Raw genomic sequence first — 22,243 nt, 5'->3', positions numbered from 1 at the left:
TATGTGTGTGAGCTTTTTAAAGCACTCAGGGAGCAGGGAAGCCCTAAAACAGAAGTGTGAATTAGGTGGAGTTTTTTTTTTTTTTAATTAATTGATCACAACCCCTCATGGTGGCCTCACTCCCTATCAAGCATTCAAACCTCATGCTTGGTTGCCTTGAACTGTCCACAGTGAAACTTACAAGCCAACACTTTCCCTCTCATGCACCAAAGGACCACCTCTAAATCCTGGTCTCTGGAGCCCTACCCCTGACTTTAACAGCCTAATACACTATTTCTCGCTGGGATGTTTGAACCTATCTATGGTTAAATGATTTTTCACCCACCCTTAAAATAAGGATTTCTAGAACTGATACTTTTATTCATTTAAGCAGATTGGAGTTTGGAACAATTAGTTAGAACACCATGAAGCACAATTCAAATCACACTGGGCTAAAAACAGTCTGATCTCTAACTGTAAGTGAAATCCTATTCATACAGCACTATATCACAGAAGAGTAAATGAACTAGTCTTTCCAAGCACCCTGTCCCCATTACTACTGACTCTGTACTATTGTAAATCAGGCAAAGTGTTGCTTTTTGACATATTTACGTCTATATTGCAATGACTTTGGCTACTCTGCCAGTATAAAAATTTCCATTATTCTTGTATTCAGCTTGACCTGGCATTACCGCCTAGGCTAATAACCAGTCTCTCTGTGCCTATCACTCCCCATTACACTCCAATCAACACAGCAGCCAGAGTTTTCCAAATGAAAATGCGATCATGTCAACCTCTCTGCTCAAAGCACTACAGTGGCTCCCATGTCAATCAGAGTCAAAACAAAGCTTACAAAGTTATAAAATCTAGTCTCTCCTACTCCCCACTATACCCCACCATTTGCTTTCAGGTCTTATCCTCTTTCTCACTTCCCTCCAGATAACCTAGCTTCTTACTGTTTCTGGAACTGTCCAGACACACTCTCATCTCCAGGCTTTCGCACTTGTTCTCTCTTCCTGACACTCCTTTCCCCCAGATATCCACATGGCTCACTTCCTTCATGGACATTTTGCTTAAATGTCATCTTCTCAGAAAAATATCCAATCATCCTACTTAAGTATGCAGCTACCTAAGCCCTCATTTTGTTCTAGTTTGTTCTATCATGCAATAGATTTGGTTTATTTAGTATGTCTATTTCTGATTTTCTTCTACTTGAAAGTAAATTTCAAGGAAGCAGAAAATGTTTGTCAATTTTCTCCTCCAGTACCTCCAGTGCCTATAAAACAGCATAACAAATAGCTGGTATACAACAGATTTATATATATTTAAGGAACAAACAAAAGGTTTTGGTATATTCTTTTCTCATTTCCTATCCTCCAGTTCCCTAAGAAAGGAAGTAAGCCTTATTTATGTTGCAAAATTAATGTCAGTTATACATGTGGACTTGGGTCAGTTCTATGGCTCAAAGCAAGTCTTGCTCCATCATGTGGTAAGAGATTTGAAAGTACATTATTTTCTCCCCTATAGCCTGTGCTCACCCGATGCAATAGAAATATATTTTATATCCTGGGCCTACCTTATGTGATTGCACCATTTCTGGGCACAGTGTCTTCTTTCTAAATGCCAGTGCAATTTATGGGTCCAGCAAAGCTCAACAGATTTGGGTCATAAGAAGTTATTTGAAAATGAGTGTGCCTGGGTGATTTAGCCCTTTACATCTTGTTCAAATATCTGCTTCATTATATACTGACATTATGGAACTGTGACAATACAGTCACAGATGTGCAAGCAAATATGAATGTGGATATATATATATACACATATATATATAAACCTTCATATATATATATATATATATATATATATATAAACCTTTATATATATATAAAGGTTCTCTCAATCCTTTAGGTATCATAGTCCTGTAGTAAAATCTTTCAGTCACATTGTTAGTTGCTGGTTGGGCTTTAATTCACAAAATCAAAGAATTTTACACAGACGTGCATGAAGTGGTATTTAGGATTGTGAGTAAGGCAGGAGACCCAGAATTGGCCATCGAAATTCAGGGATTTCAAGGCAAGCCCCACCATGCATTTCTGCCTAATTACAGAAGGCATTTTTTTATTTTGCTGAGTACAAAGACCACCCTCACAGGGATCAGTCTTGGTAGTACAGAGTTTTCAAAAGCACTCCGTCTGGATATACATTGGCATTACCCACACATAGCAGAGCTCCAATGTGTTCTCCAGGCCATTCACACCTCACTCTACTACTTTTTCACAGGAATGGATTAAAAGGCCACAAGTCTATACCTGTGCCAACACATTTAAAAGGATATCAAAGGGGAACTGAAAGCAGACACTGAATATATCAGATTCCTTTTAGGCATGATGCCCAACTTCACCAGAACCACTCCTTGAATTCCTTGAGACCTGCACTGGGGATCCCTTCCAGCTCAAAAACGCTATGCTTCACTGATTCTTTCAGACCTTCAGGATGTTGATATAAACTAATCTGCGCAGCTAAATTAGGTTGACATTCCTGATACTTACACAGTGACAATTTCACGGTACAAGAAACATAGGAATATGAGGGCTAACCTGGTGGGAAAGTGCTTATTCAGTCAGGATTTTGTTAAAAACAGAACAAAACACCAGCAGCAACTTCATTCAGGTCTCAGCAACGCAAATTTCCCCTGAGGCTGCCAAGGCCTGCACCATCCAAAGGGCGTGATCACAGGAACAGAATAAGAGATCCAAGGAAGAAACGAGGAGCACAAAAGATAGTAGGAACATCCAAGCAAGAGAAAATAAAGGGTGATGTTCTGCCACTGCATGGATATCAGTGTAATCTACTTCAATTGCTTTATCTCTCTGGTGGCTAAGATGGTAAAGAATCCACCTGCAATGTGGGAGGCCTGGTTTTGATCCCTGGGTTAGGAAGATCTGGAGGAGGTCATGGCAACCCACTCCAGTATTCTTGCCTGGAAAATTCCCATAGACAAAGGAACCTGGCGGGCAACAATCCATGGGGTTGTAAAAAGTTGGACACAACTGAGTGACTAAGCACGGTTAAGCTAAAAGTCAGTGTGGTCCAGTGGAGGAAGTATTAGAAGTCAGAAAACCTATAAGATGTAAACAATTAGTTCCTGCAAGTGTCTTAATTTCTCTGACATTTATTCTCCTTAACTGTGAAATCAAAACATTTGATTCTGAAGAGTTAAATGGGGTTTACACATCAGAAGTACCTGGGTTTGAACTATGCCAGTTATGTCTAATGTGTGTGTGATTTTGGGCAAATTGTTTTTCCCTCAAAGTCTCAGTTTCTTCATCTGCCAGTAGGGAATAAATAACATCTAACTCAAAGTGGAATTATTTGGCTGGAATAAAAAGAATATATAAAGGTATTTGTCACCTATTGATTATTAATATTTTTTTAAAAAACAAATCTTAAACAATTTTGGGGAAGGGTCAGAAAGAAACTAAAATTACATTAAGATATAAGAAAACTCTGAAATTCTATTTTTCTTTTACTTTATTGTTGCATGTGATGTGATGCTATTAATCCATGCTAAATCATGCATATGTAGCAGGTGATTTTACATGTATGAGAAATCTTCCTCTTTTTTTTAAGTAAGAGAAATCATTTTAATATATACATTTTCACTTTGGTCAATTCAACAATGATTTCTAATAAGCATGCATATCCATTTAGTTTGCTTCAAATATATTTATTTCTCAACATGCAGCAACCTTCCTTATGAGATAGTTGAGTTGAACTATTTATTCTTAAGGAGTAAAAATGTACCTTGTTCTCAAAGAGTTTTATCAACTTTAAAATTTTCAGTGAGCCTTATGAGGCTGCTCAATATGGTAGTTTTCCCCTGAAATTTCCTATTTGGAGGATGGCAAAACAGTCTAGGATCTTCCCCAGTCTACTGGTCGCTTGTATTCATATCACAGCTTGGCTGGCTAAGAGGTAGAAACTTAGTAATATGTAGATAGTATTCAAGCCCAGTTGAGTGAGACAGCTTCATTTTTAGAAAGGAAACCAAATCATGAAAACCCTCCTAATAGTATGATTTGTTTCAGGGTTCTTTTGAGAAGGGACATAACCCTCATTCACAGGACTCTTTATGGCCTTCTAGAGTTTTCTGCTCCAGCCAGTGTTCTCTAGCCAGGTGACTTATTGCACTTGCTGCAGAATTGAAGGCATTAAGTCTCTGTCTACTTTCATAATTAGAGGTGGTGTTAGTCTTCTCATTTCTGGCCAAATGGATCAGACCACACTTTCAACCCTGGTGGCTGTACGTCTTGCTGAACAATACCAGCTCGATTTATGGCTTGTTCCTTCTTTTTCTAGTGCTCCCACCTTCCTGCTGTGTGACCCAGGCTGGATATGTGTGCGATGGGAGGGAGTGTGAGCCAGTGGCTGAGGGCACCAAGGGGCCACAGGAAGTACGGGCTCCTCCCAACGCTGGGAACACCTCTGTTTCTCACCAGGGTGTGTGATGGAATCCGGGTAGCTTTTAAGTCTGTACTCTTTCAGCCGCAATAAGGGCCGGGAGTAGATGGGGCAGAAGGCGACGCCGTCATCAGGAGATGAAGCCGCCGAAAATGAGAGCAGTGCGCAGGTTCTGAGAACTGGCTCCAGCCGGGCTACCTGGTTTATCCTAGTGCCTGGGACTCTCCAAACCTGGCTCCCGCCGGCTGGGCCATGAGCCGGCTCCAGAAACCTTCCTAAATGAAATGTGACATGTTGGAAGTTCTCATTAGCAAGAAATTATGAGCCAAGGCCAACTTTGAAAATGGATGGGGAAAAGCAGGCAGAAATAAAAGTCTGGTTCAATCTAGAGAGGAGCCAAGAGTATAGATTACCAAATCCAAGGGGTGTGGTGCTCTTGATTACAATCTGAGCCAGTCTTTAGGTCCAAAAGACCTGCCCTGTGGATGCAGGACAGGGCACAGCTACAGCAGGCAGAAGTTTTTAGTACAAGTAGAAACCTATACCAGAGCTAGGAATACAGGTGGGTTTTAAAAGAGGTGTTCAAAGCCAGGTCCAAGAGCCACGCCAGGAATTTAGGACCTCTAGGTGAAAGTCTGGGCCAGACCCAGAGGGCGAGTGGATTGGGAACCAGCAGCTGGAATCCCAAGAAGAAGTTAAGCCAGGAGACTGGGCTATGTATGGGAAGAACAAATATATATGAGAGCTCACTTATCACAAAAGAAAGGAGCTGCAAAATTCCACCAGCCTCTCGCTGGTTGAAGGGTTAGATAGTTCTGCACCTGCGGGTGAGGGAGTTTTAGGGCACACAATTGTGGAAAATGGCACGGGCCCTAATTGCTAACATCTGCAGATGCATCTGAGCACGTATTTTGCCACCAGTTGTAACATCCCCAATATTCAGCAACTGCAAATATGACCTACATCCCAGAAATCAATCTAACCATCTATAGTAGATGCACTATGTCTGGGAGCAGGGAATTCACCTCCACAAAGACCCAACTGAGATGTGAAAACAGAAGAGGGCCGTGTAGGAGGAGGTAAGTAGAAGATAGCCTCTCAAGACTTTGCTTGTGCAAATGTGCATCAGCTATCTCACACTACCTCTACTCACATGTCTCCCTGTGTAAGGTTTTCACAAATTGCAGGTAAAGAGGACATTTAAATTCCGATTCAACCCGCAGGCGTGTGCCAGAGACTGAAGGCGGTATTTGGTCTTTTAGACTAAAATGGAAAAGTAAATGCAGATGGAGATGTATCCTCTGCCAACCAGAGAGCAACAAGCAATATGGTTTCCAACCAGGCAGAGGCAGCACTTAAGCCATCATATTAAGAACTCCCTGCATAAGAGGAGACAATACCTCAGCAGATATGAGTCCTGATTATTATCAACGATAGTCCCCTGGCAGAGGGTGTGAATGATTTGCTTCTAAATGAGATCAAATATTTCACAAGCACAGTTGGAAGAACCTAGCTGTTTATGAACAATTAAATGTTAGGCTAGAAAAAAAAAAAATTAGAAACTTTATTTAGGACTGAAGCCAGCTATGGTAGTTTGAAACAAACATAGCGTGTTTCATTATGGGGCTCAGGAAGCAACATAAAATATTTTCCACCAAATTTGCCTCCAGGTAGTTGTAGTGAAATTCAGTCAGCAATTGCAGTATAATTTGAAAAGAAAGAACAGGAGTCCCTTTAGCAATTAAAGACACATCTCAAAAGATAAATAAAATGGAGTCAACTCTGAAGGTAATCCATCTTGCATGATGTTGAGAGCAGAAAAATTAAAGTAGTGGAGGAAACAACCCACTCTAGCTCTTTACAAAGGAGTTTGGTTCAGTGAGGGTGAAGAGTAGGGGAATGTGTGGAAAGGATGACAAAGTTATAACAATTGATTATCAAGCAGATTAAAAAGCAGAATAAGTGACTGGACACTAAATAGGGAAGAGTTAAGGGAAATCAATAGGTCTACACACAGATGAAAAAATACTTATGAAATTGATAATTACTGCTCCAGAGATGAAACAGGAGAACTAATTTTTATAAGGTTTAGACATAATCAGACTACCTATAGGCATCAAAACAGAAGTTCATGCACTACACATTGAATATCTTGCTCCAAGATCCACAAAGGGGTACAGTCACAGTCCCCTGATGCCCACAAACATTCGTTTCTTAACAGTATATGGATATAAAGCAGAGATTTGAAACCACAGAGTTGGGGTTTAAACATACTTGTCTAAATTCCCAGTTATGTCAGTCAGTCCAGTTGAGTCTCTGAGTCGTGTCCGACTCTTTGCAACCCCATGAATCGCAGCACGCCAGGCCTCCCTGTCCATCACCAACTCCCGGACTTCACTCAGACTCACGTCCATCAAGTCAGTGATGCCATCCAGCCATCTCATCCTCTGGCGTCCCCTTCTCCTCCTGCCCCCAATCCCTCCCAGCATCAGAGTCTTTTCCAATGAGTCAACTCTTCACATGAGGTGGCCAAAGTACTGGAGTTTCAGCTTTAGCATCAGTCCTTCCAAAGAAATCCCAGGGCTGATCTCCTCAGAATGGACTGGTTGGATCTCCTTGCATTCCAAGGGACTCTCAAGACTCTTCTCCAACACCACAACTCAAAAGCATCAATTCTTCAGCGCTCAGCCTTCTTCACAGTCCAACTCTCACATCCATACATGACTACTGGAAAAACCATAGCCTTGACTAGATGGACCTTTGTTGGCAAAGTAATGTCTCTACTTTTCAATATGCTATCTAGGTTGGTCATAACTTTTCTTCCAAGGAGTAAGCGTCTTTTAATTTCATGGCTGCAGTCACTATCTGCAGTGATTTTGGAGCCCAGAAAAATAAAGTCTGACACTGTTTCCACATCTATTTCCCATGAAGTGATGGGACCGGATGCCATGATCTTCATTTCCTGAATGTTGAGCTTTAAGCCAACTTTTTCACTATCCACTTTCACTTTCATCCATAGGCTTTTTAGTTCCTCTTCACTTTCTGCCATAAGGGTCGTGTCATCTGCACATCTTAGGTTATTGATGTTTCTCTCAGCAATCGTGATTCCAGCTTGTGTTTCTTCCAGTCCAGCATTTCTCATGATGTACTCTGCATATAAGTTAAATAAGCAGGGTGACAGACAATATACAGCCTCGATGTACTCCTTTTCCTATTTGGAACCAGTCTGTTGTTCCATGTCCAGTTCTAACTGTTGCTTCCTGACCTGAGTATAGGTTTCTGAAGAGGCAGATCAGGTGTTCTGGTATTCCCATCTCTTGAAGAATTTTCCACAGTTTATTGTGATCCACACAGTCAAAGGCTTTAGCATAGTCAATAAAGCAGAAATAGATGTTTTTCTGGAACTCTCTTGCTTTTTCCATGATCCAGCAGATGTTGGCAATTTGATCTCTGGTTCCTCTGCCTTTTCTAAAACCAGCTTGAACATCTGAAAGTTCCCGGTTCACGTATTGCTGAAGCCTGGCTTGGAAAATTTTGAGCATTGCTTTACTACCGTGTGAGATGAGTGCAACTGTGCGGTAGTTTGAGCATTCTTTGGCATTGCCTTTCTTTGGGATTAAAATGAAAACTGACCTTTTCCAGTCTGGTGGCCACTGCTGAGTTTTCCAAATTTGCTGGCATATTGAGTGTAGCACTTTCACAGCATTATCTTTCAGGATTTGAAATAGCTCCACTGGAATTCCATCACCTCCACTAGCTTTGTTCATAGGGATGTTTTCTAAGGCCCACTTAGCAGTTATGTGATCTTCAGTAAATCCTCTCATCCTGCTAAACTTCAGTGCAGGCAGGTGTCTTCAGAAGGAGACAAGATTTCCTTCATAAGAATGTTCTCAACATTAAGAGATGGAGTCAGAGCCTATGAAATACTAATATGGATTGTTGAAAGTTCTTGAGAATATGTTATATACAAGTGAAAATGCTAAGCATTTGATGTATTTTTACATTCAGTCAACAAAGTTGTCCTGAGATTGAAGTATGTTGTGTGATTTCACATGAAGAAAGTGAAGCTCTGTTCTCTTTCCAAATAATAACATCCTAATCCGACAGACAGACAGACATACACACATACACAAAGGACTTCAAAACCACTAAGAATTAAAGGAACTTAATGTCCTGAGAAGCTCTTCTTAATCCTGGAACAATTCCCAATTCATCATTGCCTTTGATTTTCTTGCTTGCTTATTTATGCTTTTCCCTAGAAATTTGACCTTATTTTATCTTTCACTGATACCACCAATTCTACTAATCACTCACTTCAGTCTGTGTATGAAATATAAACAACATACTATTTCTTTGCTCCCTGTGGAACAATTTCAGTTTTTTAAAAATCTAGATAGAACAGAAAAACAGACAAGAAGGCAACAAATAAATGCTAGACCCTCAATGCAGAAGCAGAACAATCAAAGCACAAATCTATCAGTGATTACTAATACCCTGTGAAATAATATAATCTCATTTTCAGAGATTATATTATTTTCAGAGCTGTCAGATTTCCTTACAGCTGTCAAGAAGGCCTCTCCAATTTTTAAGACATTCATCTTTCAGATTCTTCCTTGTGGGGACAATCATTGCGATATCTGTGGAAATGGAAAACAGTTGGGTATGCTGACAGTGTCCTGGAGGAAAACCAGCTGGCCGCCCTGACAGGCACTATGTAAATGACAGTCAAATGGGAGCATCAACATGGCTCATGACTTGGCCATGACCCAACCAGTTATTCCCATCTCACTTTATTTCTATCCTGTTTGCTCTGCCTGAAGGATATTCTCTAGCCAGTTATTAAAATTGAGCCACCATACAATGAAGTGAAGTATCTTCATTTATTACTCCCAGGAGACCAGCGTTACCCAGTCTCGTCAGAGTTACATGACCTCCATGCCACTTTGAGGTCCTCAGATGGAGTAAGATGACTGAACAGAGTGATTTAGATTCTATATCCACTCAGATACACAAGCCTTTGTTTTTGCTTTTAGTTGCATGTTTTTGGGGGCGAGTTTAGAATGTAGTCCATGAGTACATGGGCCTCAGGCCCTCCTAGATCAACAATAAAAACAAAACAAAAACTCGTAGTGAGGCATGTGGTCCAACACCACCAACAATACCTGTGGAGGTTTCTAGAACTACAGTACCTTAAGCCCAGCTCAGGCCTACTGAATTTGTATCTCAGGAATCAGATTTTAGGAGATATTATATGTATCAAAGTTGAGAAGTTCTATGCTAGAGACTCAGTCTTTAAGTCAATTGAGAATCATGCTACCAAGTCCAATTAAGTCAAAAGGGAAGAATGATCTGGAAAATGTCAAGAGTATCTAGCACTATGGGACTCAACTAGTAATCGGTAGGAAGCTGTCAAAGGAAGGAATCCCCTTGATCTGATTCAGCTGAAGCACTGTGGCTTTTTAGCTACTCTTGCAGCCTTGAGTGGGGGGACCTCCCTGATACCTTAGCTAGAAGGCACCACCATGACCAGATCTAGGTGCTTTTTTAAAACCTGCTGCTTTCCATGAAGATGGAGTGACATGCTACTCCTACTGCCAAAGAAGGTCCACAGTCCTCTTCCACAGAAAGAGCCATGTTCCTGAAGACCAGCTCCAGGATAAATCTCTTTATTCTAGCTCCCTTCTTGGAGGATTTGTATACTACCAGGATCTGGTGTGGAGGTGACTAGTTTGACAGTAGTTGGGGAGGAATATTCAGAAGTGACTATACTTGGTTTGTAGTCTCCACAGCTGATTAATCAGAGTTCTGGGACTGAGAATCAAATATATGGCCAATCAGTCTGGAATTTAGGACAAGAAATTCACTGAAAATAGAAGTGAGGGATTCTGTAATAGATTCTCTGGTTTCACTGCATCAGTTAAAACTTTTCTTTGTTACAGGAAAACTGACCCTGGCAACCTACATTTGCTAGGATTCTTTATCCAGTGACTTCTGGTTAAAGTTAACCAGTGGGAGGCTCTGAAAGGGAATTAGACAGGACACAGGAGAGTAGGAGCTATAGACTTTCTCTTATGGCTCTAGAAACTCTTTGTGGTTCAAGCTCATTCGAGAAGCCCTTCTCAACACGTTTCCATTCATTCAAGTGACTCCTTCCACCTTGATTTTAGTACATCCACTTGCTTAGTAAAACCTCTGTCATCAGGATCCCAACTCTTTCCAGGTAGCCCAGACCTTGGGTTCTGGTAAAAACCACCTCTTCCTTTTGTCCCTGAAACACTGGAGCTGGGGGTATCATCCTATTGTTGCCTCTTCGGGTCTTCCCAAACATTTTAAATGTGTTCCTCATATTAAATTTCTTCTACTGAACAATTTAAAATAGGTTCAATTTGACTTGCTTCACCCTGACTGACACATTGACCTTATATTCTATAGGCTTAAGCATCAAGGGCCTCTCTTTGGGAAATTAGACCCAGCGGGAAATGTCATTGAAATTAAACTTCAGGCATGGTATGAAGAATATAATATTTTGTTGCAAGAAAGAACTTGAGGCATCATCTAAGTCTGTCATTTCTCAATGAGGAGCTATTCCCCAGGAAGTGCCATGCCTAGTCTCACACAATTCTTAAATGGCAATGCCAGGACAAGCTGTGTCCATGTGCAGAGTATTTCCATTATTCCATATATCTTCTGTGATATGTTTGCCTGTTTGATACCAGACTCTGTATACAAATATATATTTAGCGTACTGAACAAAATTATATTAGAGAATCAATGGGCAATTTTATGGCTCTATCCTTTCTTTATACATATGTTTGTTTGTTTGTTTTTACCAAATTTGTGAAAGCCAATGAAGGAGAGATGAGAGATGCAAGTTTAATCCCTGAGTTGGGAAGATCCCCTGGAGTAGGAATGGCAACCTGATTCAATATTCTTGCCTGGAAAGTTCCATGGACAGACGAGCCCAGTGGGCTACAGTCCATGGAGTTGCAAAGAGTCAGACATGACTGAACACACAAACACACACAAGTTCTTTAAGAACTAGCTATTACTATTATTATTACTCCAGATGGGCTTTTTTTTTTTTTTAATTCTGTCTGATACTGATGACTCCATCTACTCTATGTCAGTTAATGATGCAGAAATGTCTACTAAATAAAGTTTATTTCCCTAGGATAGTTGTTCTTAAACATCAGCAATGCATCAGAATCACCTGGAGAGTTTCTTTTTTTTTTTAATTTAAATTTATTTATTTTAATTAGAGGCTAATTACTTTACAATATTGTATAGGTTTTGCCATACATCAACATGAATCCGCCACGGGTGTACACGTGTTCCCAATCCTGAACCCTCTCCCACCTCCCTCCCCATACCATCCCTCTGGGTCACCCCAGTGCACTATCCCCAAGCATCCTGTATCCTGCATCGAACCTGGACCAGCAACTTGTTTCTTATATGATATTATACATGTTTCAGTGCCATTCTCCCAAATCACGCCCCCCCCCCCCCACAGAGTCCAAAAGACTGTTCTATACATCTGTGTCTCGTTTGCTGTCTCACATACAGGGCTATCATTACCGTCTTTCTAAATTCCATATATATGCATTAGTATACTGTATTGGTGTTTCTCTTTCTGGCTTACTTCACTCTGTATAATCAGCTCCAGTTTCATCCACCTCATTAGAACTGATTCAAATGTATTCTTTTTAATGGCTGAGTAATACTCCATTGTGTATATGTACCACAGCTTTCTTATCCATTTGTCCAGTGATGGGCATCTAGGTTGCTTCCATGTCCTAGCTATTATAAACAGTGCTGCGATGAACATTGGGGTACACGTGTCTCTTTCAATTCTGGATTCCTCGGTGTGTATGCCCAGCAATGGGATTGCTGGGTCGTATGGCAGTTCTGTTTCTGGTTTTTTAAGGAATCTCCACAGTGTTCTCCATAGTGGCTGTACTAGTTTGCATTCCCACCAACAGTGTAAGAGGGTTCCCTTTTCTCCACACCCTCTCCAGCATTTATTGCTTGGAGAGTTTCTTAAAACCCATTTTTTGGTCCCATCTCAGAAAGCTCTGGGCTTCCCCAGTGGCTCAATGGTAAAGAATCTGCCTGCACTCTCAAGCTCATGGCAGGGCTGTCACTCGTGCTGACTGGATAATGCGGCTTCCGGCAGCCAACTTTGGCTCTCTTGCCTCACGGATTCTGGGTTTGGTGCCCAGGGAAGGAGACCATAAGGGTCTTGCTGGGGCAGCTCTGCACGAAGCCAGAGGAGGCATGACGAGCCTCCGGGTGGGCTGGCTGCTGCCTGGGGAGCCGCCCCCTTGACACTGTGATGCCGCCCCCTCCCAGGTCGTCAGGACCCCAGAACGGAAGGGCAGCAGAGATCCCACGTGCCCCCTTGAAGCCCGGGCCTGTTTCCTGGAAGTCTTTAGCCATCACATTTGCTATTTGGGGAGCTTTATTGGCTGGAGTGAAGTACTTCAAGAAAGAAAAGACAGAGAAACTGGAGAAGGAATGGCAGCGAAGCATTGGAAAGCCTTTATTGGGGGCCCATTTTCCCTCACAACTCATACTGGCAAGTCCAAAACTGATAAGGACTACCTGGGTCAATGGGTATTGATTTATTTTGGTTTTACTGATTGTCCTGATGAACTAGAAGAACTAGTTCTGTCCAGAAGAACTAGAAAAAATTATTCAAGTCATGGATGAAATAGACAGTATTCCAACTCTGCCAAATTTAACTCCACTTGAGTATTTGCAATTCTAACAAGTTCCCAGGTGATGCTATGCTGCTGGCCTAGAGACTCTACTTTGAGATCCAGCACCCCTGGGACATGAAACAATGTTTATTCCTTGTGGTCTGCAAATCACAATAGAGAATAATAGTGATAGTAGCAGTGATCCTATGAAAATGGCAATTTATGGAATTTTAGTTATGCAAGGTGAATGTCCTAAAAATAAAATGTACATCATAGTACCTATAAGTAATAATACTATACTGTATCCTATTAGGTTCTCCAGAGAGAGAAAGAAGGGTCAAGATTTTATCATGGGGGCTGAGAAGTCTGATAATATAATATCTCCTAGATGGAGATATAGGGAATCTAGTGGTGAATTCTGTCTGAGTCCAAAAGCCTGAAAACCAGGGAAGTGGACAGAGAAAGTCCCAGTCTGACTCTGAAGGCCTGAGGAACAGAAGTACTGATAGTCAAGGGTAGGAGAAGATAGATGTCCTAACTCAAGCAGAGAGAGCAGATTTACCCTTCCTCCATCTTGTTCTACTCAGGCCCTAAATGGATTAGATGATGCCCACCTGCACTGCCAATCTTCTTTACTCATTCTACAGGTTCAAATGCTAATCTCTTTCAGAAGCATACAGACACACCCAGAAATGTTTTACACACTATCTGGGCATTGGCCAATCAAGTTGACACATACAATCAACCACACATCCTTAAAGTTTGCTAAGAGGCTAGATTTTATTTCACTGTTCTTATCACAAAATAATAATAAATAAAGAGGGCAGGAAGAAACTTTTGGAGGGGATGGACTTATTTGTGGCATATATAGCAGTGATGGTTTCATGGTAGGCTACTTATCTCCAAACTCATCATTTTATACACTAAATATGCACAGCATATTATATACCAAACATTCTTCAATAAAATAATTTTTTTAATGCAGTGTAGTTGCTTCCAGAACAATCTAGTAGCTGACAGTGCTTGGGAAGGTATTGCTTCAGCTTTATAAGGTTAAGCTTTGCAAAACTGATGACTTGTAATTTTAATAATAAAATTTTTAAATTGTAAAGAACAAATAATATTTGAATACTTAAAAATGGTAGTGGGAGAGAGGTTCAAGAGGGAGGGGACATATGTATACCTATGGCTGATTTGTGCTGATGTTTGGCAGAAACAACACAATTCTGTAAAGCAACTATCCTTCAGTTAAAAAATAATTTAGAAAGAAAAGAAAAAAATTGTAACTTATGGGCTGAAGTTCAAGAAACTACTGAAAAAATTGGAGGTGGTAAAGAATTTTGAATTTTAAAATGGTATTCCAGGTGGTGTCTATGTTTAAGGCTTCTTGCCCATCCATTGCATTTGTCTGCTCTCTCTCTAGCTTAGCAAGTTTTGATGCCCCATGCTTGCTTTCATCTTATGCCACATTTTTGTTACTGAGAATGGCCTCTTAGAGCCAAACCATAGAATTCTTTTCTAAACCAGTTCCTGATTGTGTCCATCTGCATCATAGCCACAAGAGGTAATTATAAACAATTATCTGAATTAGAGTCTGGGGTGTGTCCAAGAAATTTACATTATTATCAACTTACCTGAATGGTTGACATGCACATTATGTTTAATGAAACACTCTTCTCAATAGTCCTCAATATTTCTCTCAAAAGAAGTCTTCCCAGCTCCACTCATTCTAAATTATCACAGCCACCTGGAGATTGTAAATCCTTAGATGGCCTGAACAGTTCTCATTCCCTTCACATTGCCCAAGGATACCAGTACCATGATTTATAAACACTGACACTCAAGAACAAAATCACTAAAAATTTACATGCTTCCCCAGAATGTGGGCCATTCATTCAATTCCCAAAGAAGTGCAGAGCTGACTTTGGACTTTCCTTCCCAGATCTCATTGATTTTACTAAAATTACCCTTTCTTCTGTGAGTTTCAAGAAAAGCAGCCACAGAAGACCCTGTGCATGCATCTGGAAAGGAGAGTAATGTGACTCGGACTAATCTCTCCCTAAATACTTAAGACTTGGGATATCGTTTGTAATAAGGAAAAGTTAATAATGCAATTGGTAACCTGGATGATCATTTTTTAAAGATATCACATCTATTAGAGTCCATTCATACTTCAAGGCCCTTACAGCCACTTGATTAAATTTCCTCCATTTGCTTGTCCACACTGGGAAACATCTCACCGTGCTCATAAGCCAGTAAAAACTGTCTGTGGTCTTTACCAATCAGGAGGATGAAAGTACAGAACGACAGGAGCAAAAGCCTTGTTGCACGTAATGAAGCTGTGGAATTACAATTCTTCTCTCTAGATATCCAACCTGCTCCTGCATCACCATCACCAAGCAGCTCATTCCCTCCTCCCTGACCACCCCCTACCCTTGGCAGTGTCTCTCTCCTGTCCATTCCAACCTTCTGCTTGTCTGTGGAATTCAGGAAACAAGGATATCTATAAGACTGTAATAACAGCAATTACAGGTACACTCCAGTGCTGCTGCTGCTGCTGCTAAGTCGCTTCAGTCTTGTCCAACCCTGTGCGACCCCATAGACGGCAGCCCATTAGGCTCTTCTGTCCCTGGGATTCTCCAGGCAAGAACACTGGAGTGGGTTGCCATTTCTCTCTCCAATGCATGAAAGTGGAAAGTGAAAGTGAAGTCGCTCAGCCGTGTCCAACTCTTAGCGACCCCATGGACTGCAGCCTACCAGGCTCCTCCGTCCATGGATTTTCCAGGCAAGAGTACTGGAGTGGGGTGCCATTGCCTTCTCTGACACTCCAGTGGGAAACCAATAAAAACCTTACTGTAGCATTTTCACTGGACTCAGCCTACATAGTCTCCTTTTCCCCCCAATATTGTCCATACTGTGATCCTCTATAGAGAATCCAACTTAACAAAGTTACATCCAAAACACAGAAGACAGAGGTACAGGGCAGGGCAGTGGGGTAGACAGGCAGGTTGTAAGAGAAATTTGAGCTCAGCTTAGGTTCACCAAAATTTTTTAATTCTGTTTCTTCATCTGTAAAATATGGGCATTTGCAGTGGAACACAAATGTGGAGCTAATGTAAAGCACGATGTATTATGCATAAAAGAGCCAGCTACTGGGGCTTCCCAGGTGGCCCGGTGGGAAAGAATGTCTGCCAATGCAGGAGATACAGGAAATGCGGGTTTGACCCTGGGTCCAGAAGATTCTCTGGAGAACAAAATGGCTACCCACCCCACTATTCTCGCCTGAGAAATGAAATGCCATAGACAGAAGACCCTAGCAGGCTACTGTCCAACAAAGAGAGAGAAAAAAAAAAAAAAGCCAGCTACTAACCACAAGGAACTTATAATTTAATAGTTTCCATAATGGGAGAAGGCAATGGCAACCCACTCCAGTACTCTTGCCTGGAAAATCCCATGGACGGAGGAGCCTGGTGGGCTGCAGTCCATGGGGTCACAGGGAGTCGAACATGACTGAGCAATTTCACTTTCACTTTTCACTTTCATGCATTGGAGAGGGAAGTGGCAACCCACTCCAGTGTTCTTGCCTGGAGAATCCCAGGGACGGTGAAGCCTGGTGGGCTGCTGTCTATGGGGTCGCACAGTGTCGGACATGATTGAAGTGACTTAGCAGCAGCAGAAGTATCCATAATACTGAGGTAGCATAAGAATACAGAGCACATCTTGGCCTTCCTGGGATGCTGTAATATAATACCAGAGATTGGATAGCACAATACACAGAAATTTATTTTCTCACAGTTCTAGAAGTTGGAGGTCCAAGATGAGGGTTCCAGTGTAGCTGGCTTCTGATGAGAGTTCTCTTCCTACATTGCAGATGCCTTCTCACTGCATCCCCACATGGTGGAAAGAAAGCAGGCAAGCTCTCTGGTATCTCTTCTCATACAGCTCCACTTTATAAGAGCTTTTCTAATCTTAGTTACCTCCCAAAGTCTCCAGTCCCCAAAACCATGACGTTGGGAGTGAGGACTTCACCATATGAATTTCAGGGGCCACATTAAGCCCGTAACAGAGAACCTCCATAGCCCATCTCCCATTTGACCCTAACCCTTGAGACCAGACCTGGATACTTTTAAATGGAAACTAGAACCAAAACTTCTCAGGGCAGTAAATTGGAGAAATCTGAAAATTGTTCTAAGAACATATAACCTTCTACAGTATCATATAACTCTCCTAGCCTGAGGAGCAAGCATTGTTAGTGCCTCTAATAGAAGGGGCTGGTGAGATGCTCCTTCACCATAGATTCAGGGTGAAGGGTAGGAGGCAGTTACATATCCTACTATTGTAGACGACTTCAGTTCACTTTGGAGAAAAACCTCGTGAACACAGTACCAGTTATTTTACCCTCAGTTCATGTCCAGTCCCATCATTTCATGGCAAATAGATGGGTAAGAAAATGGAAACTGTGGCAGATTTTATTGCCTTGGGCTCCAAAATCACTGTGGATGGTGAGCAGCCATGACATTAAAAGATGCTTGCTGCTTGAAAGAAAAACTATGACAACCCTGCTACTGCTAAGTCACTTCAGTCATGTCCAACTCTGTGCGACCCCATAGACGGCAGCCCACCAGGCTCCCCCATCCCTGGGATTCTCCATGCAAGAACACTGGAGTGGGTTGCCATTTCCTTCTCCAATGCATGAAAGTGAAAAGTGAAAGTGAAGTCACTCAGTTGTGTCCGACTCTTAGTGACCCCATGGACTACAGCCTACCAGGCTCCTCCATCCATGGGACTTTCCAGGCAAGACAACCCTAGACAGTGTATTAAAAAGCAAAGACATCACTTTGCCAACAAAGGTCTGTATAGTCAGTCAAAGCTATGTTTTTTCCAGTAGTCATGTTACTGATGTGAGAGTTAGACCATAAAGAAGGCTGAGCTCTGAAGAACTGATGCTTTCAAACTGTGGTGTTGGAGAAGACTCTTGAGAGTCCCCTGAACAGCAAGGAGAACAAATCAGTCAATCCTAAAGGAAATCAACCCTGTGAATATTCATTGGAAGGACTGATGCAAAGCTGAAGCTCCGATACTTTGGCTACCAGATGTGAAGAGCCAACTCATTGGAAAAGACCTGATGCTGAGAAAGATTGAGGGCAGGAGGAGAAGGGGGTGACAGAGAATGAGATAGTTGGATGGCACCACCAACTCAATGGACATGAATTTGACCAAATGCCAAGAAATAGTGAAAGAAAAGGAAGCCTGGTGTGCTACAGTCCATGGGGTTGCAACGTGTCAGACATGACTGAGCAACTGAACGACAACATGTCATCCAGTTGCACTGGGGCTTGCTAGGGCTGAAACCAAAGCTGCCAGAAATTTTCATATAAAGTGTTATGTGTTAAATTGTGTCCCCCTCAAAAAAGTATATTGAAGTGCTAGCCCCTTGTACCTAAGAATGTGACCTCTCTTAGAAATAGATTCTTTTTGGATGTACTTAGTTAAGATGGAGTCATACTAAAGTGGGCCCCTAATTTAATATGACTGATGTCCTTATAAAAGTTGGCCATGTGAAGATAGACCACATGAAGACACCACGTGACGAAAACACCACATGAAGACAGAAGATTGGAGGGATCCATCTACAAGCCAAGAAATACCAAAGATCGCTGGCAATGACCAGATGGTAGGAAAAGGCAAGAAACATCTAGGTTTCAGAGGGAGCCTTGCCAAAATCTTGATTTTGGACTTCTAACTGCCAAAACCAAAAGCCAACACATTTGTGTCCTTTTGAGCCACCCACTTTGTGGTACTTAGTTAAGCCAACCTGGGCAACAAATACATAAGGAAACATGTCTGTGGGTTGAATGCAAGCAAAAGTTTCCCTGCCTCACATTGGGTAATAAAGGTACTACAGGACACTCAAAATAGCTCCTTTTCTTCTTTTAGGATGTTCTGGGTAAAGAGCAATACTAAAGACAAAGAAAAAAGGTTCAGGATTCTAGCAGTTTTGTCTTTTAGTGAGGAACACATTCAGGAGGCCAGAAGACAAATCTCAGTTCAATAGGGTCACTCACTGACACACATCTTTCGGACTCTGAAAGTCTCTGATTCTCAGAAATGGACAGCCTATGGGACATGGCTCATATTTGTATCTGGTCTGGCAGAGTGTCCTGAACATGCAGCATTCCTTCAAGCAGTGCTCCTGGTAACTAAGAACTGGTGAAAGGTGGAAGGGGTATGAGATTAACTCTGATTTGGCTACACAGAACATCAGGGGTTACCTCCCAGCAGCTATCCTCTGAACACCCACCTCATTTTTTGAAGCTTGGAGACACCAAGTGTCCTTTCTGCTACCACTGGGCATTGTCTCCTGCCAAAAGAATGACCTGGGAAGACAGTTAAATAAGCCACTCTCCTCAGCTCTTGTTCATGTTCTTATTACTCTACTGCTTAACTTTTGATTTTCCATCCCCACTAAATCTCCAGACCCCTTATCTGAGACCTCAGGCTGGCTTTGGGCTTGCTTCTTCCCCTTCATTGCTTGGCAGCTCTATTCCAGTTTCCCAACCCCTGCTGCTCTCTGCTGTGGGTACCAGCAACTCTGCTGGAGTTGCTTGTTCAGCTCGCCTCGCCCGCTGCTGAATCCTACCTCTCCAGTCCTACCAGTCTAATCTCCTGCTCACTGCTCAGAGGGTTCCTGGCACTCACATTCTAGCTCCTGATGTTATATCCTCCAGGTCCTCTTCCTCATTTGCTTGTGCTGAAACTAAAAAAGCATCCATATCCCTTAAGAAAAGCACTCACAAAGTGGTGGTGTTTATCTCTTTAGAAGCAGACTAGCTGACCTCTGGCTGGGAAGTGCAGGGGTTTAGTACCTAGCAAATAGTCGCCTTGTCCTTGTTATACAGCTATCTGCTGGTATAGTTGAGCACAAGGACAAACAGATAAGAACCTTTTTCTTTGTTCATCAGATGGAAAAAAGACGTCATGCCTTTATTGACTGAACCCTACATAACCTGGACCAGCTCCAGACAGAAGTAAATGTATCCCAACTGGTTAAAAAAACAAATAAAAAAACATTTCAGAAGAGGGCTAAAGATCTGCAAAGAGTTGACTCATTGGGAAAGACTCTGATGCTGGGAGGGATTGGGGGCAGGAGGAGAAGGGGACAACAGAGGATGAGATGGCTGGATGGCATCACTGACTTGAGGGACATGAGTTTGAGTGAACTCTGGGAGTTGGTGATGGACAGGAAGGCCTGGTGTGCTGCAATTTATGGGGTCGCAAAGAGTCAGACACGACTGAGCGACTGAACTGAACTGAATTGAAAGATCTGGTGACTGCTAAACTATCTTTCTTACTCATTTCTCTGCCCCTACCTGCTATATCACCATGACAACCTACTGGAGAAACTTCAATAGCTTGCCTTAGAAAATGATAACTCATACACTGATTGCTATAGACTGAACGGTTGTATCCCATGAAAATTCATATGTTGAAGCTTTCATCCCAAGTGTGATGATATCCAGAGGTAAGACTTCTAGAAGGTAATTAGTTTAGGTCAGACCATGAGAGTAAAGGCCCTGTGATGATAGGATGATAGAATTAGTATCCTTGGAAGAGAAGTAAAAGAGATTAGACTGTGCTTGTTTGGCTGCCTCCCTCAACTCTCTCTCCCTGCCATATGAGGATAGTGCAAGAAAGCAGTCATCTACAAGTCAGGAGGAGAATTCTCTCCAGAGCCAGACCATGCCAATATGCTGATCATATAGCCTTCAGAACTATGAGAAATACATGTGTTGTTTAAGCCACCCAATCTACGGTGTTTTGTTATACCAGCCCAAGCTAAAGTACTAATAGACTGCCTTTATGTGTGATCAACTTATTAAAACCTATTTTCACCTAAAAAGAACAGTAAGAAGAGAGTGGCATAGATAACCAACAAGTTTGCAGGGACAGTGTAGTTGACAAGCCCTATAATAAAGCAATGGGTTGATGAACTGACACTATGGTCAAGAGACATGACTGCACTCTCTGATTATGAGAGCCCTGGGAATGCATGAAAGGCTGAGAAAGAATGGAAGGACAGTGAGAAGATAAAACATTTTGAATACATCATAGTTTTGCCAAGGGAATTATCTTTCCATATTTTTTGCACAACTTAGCTCCTTCCTTCCGAGTTATAAAACTCAGATGTTTTATAACCCAGATGGCTAGGTGAGGGCAGCCAGGCTCAGCCAGCCAAGGACTTCTGAATATTTGACTCATGACTATAAATCCAACTCACTCTTTTTGTTTGTTTTTCATAAATTTATACAACTCAAGGGGAGAAAAGATACTTCCTCTTTATACTAAGTCTAGAGCTTCTGGCATTGATCTTTGTACCATGTGAGGAATCTCCTTAAGGGACCGCATAGAGGACAGTATAAATGAAAGAATCCTGATGACATAGATAGAAACCTGTATCTAGACATTTCTGAATTCTCAGTGGTGTGTACTACTAAATCTGATATTTGAAATTAATGATGAGCATCCAAAGATGGGAAATTCCATGGACAGAAGAACCTGGCGGGCTACAGTCCATGGGGTCACAAAGAGTAGGACATGACTTAATGACAACCAATAACAACAATCCAAAAAGATACGACTTCAAAAAGAAGTCACAGATTTAAAAGGTTTTTTTATCAGATATTATTTTGGCTTAAAATTTAATTATTTATCCCAAAGTAATTTTGTTTCTAAAAATTTGAAGAATCAAAATTACAGTTGTGAAGTGTTGCTCACTCCCATTGAATCTATTTGGTTATGCTGCTGAATATCTGTTTTGTAAGCATTTATCACTTGAAAAGGAAAGGCCTGAAGGAGAAAAAAGGAGTACTTGTTAGGATTTATTTTATTTATTGTAAAAGTTTCTAGGCTCTCATTTCCAGAAATCGTCTCTTTAGCTCATGCTCCTAAGTCATATTTAATTTACTTCAGAAGCAATACATATTTTGTGTCACGTAGTCTATACAGCAGAGTTCGGTTGTTTTATTACCCAAGACTATTTCTTTCTGTGATATATACTCACTCACAAAATCTGAAGAACTATTCTTGTTATTTGCTGTTTTCTA

General features: G+C 41.5%; 2 pseudogenes; one reads left to right on the top strand and one right to left on the bottom strand.

The window, feature by feature from the left end:
* Positions 1 to 4,205: 4,205 nt before the first annotated feature.
* On the bottom strand, positions 4,206 to 9,069 carry LOC147363521 (small integral membrane protein 20 pseudogene; annotated as a pseudogene).
* Positions 9,070 to 9,085: 16 nt separating this feature from the next.
* Positions 9,086 to 13,207, top strand: LOC147363520 (cytochrome c oxidase assembly factor SCO1 pseudogene; annotated as a pseudogene).
* Positions 13,208 to 22,243: the final 9,036 nt, after the last annotated feature.

Source organism: Bos grunniens, chromosome 11, assembly GCF_055505025.1.
Source record: "Bos grunniens cultivar Pamir isolate PY7600 chromosome 11, Bosgru_T2T1.0, whole genome shotgun sequence".
Taxonomy (NCBI): Eukaryota; Metazoa; Chordata; class Mammalia; order Artiodactyla; family Bovidae; genus Bos; species Bos grunniens.
Note: the sequence above shows the minus strand (reverse complement) of the source record. Positions and strands in the feature narration are given on the sequence as shown.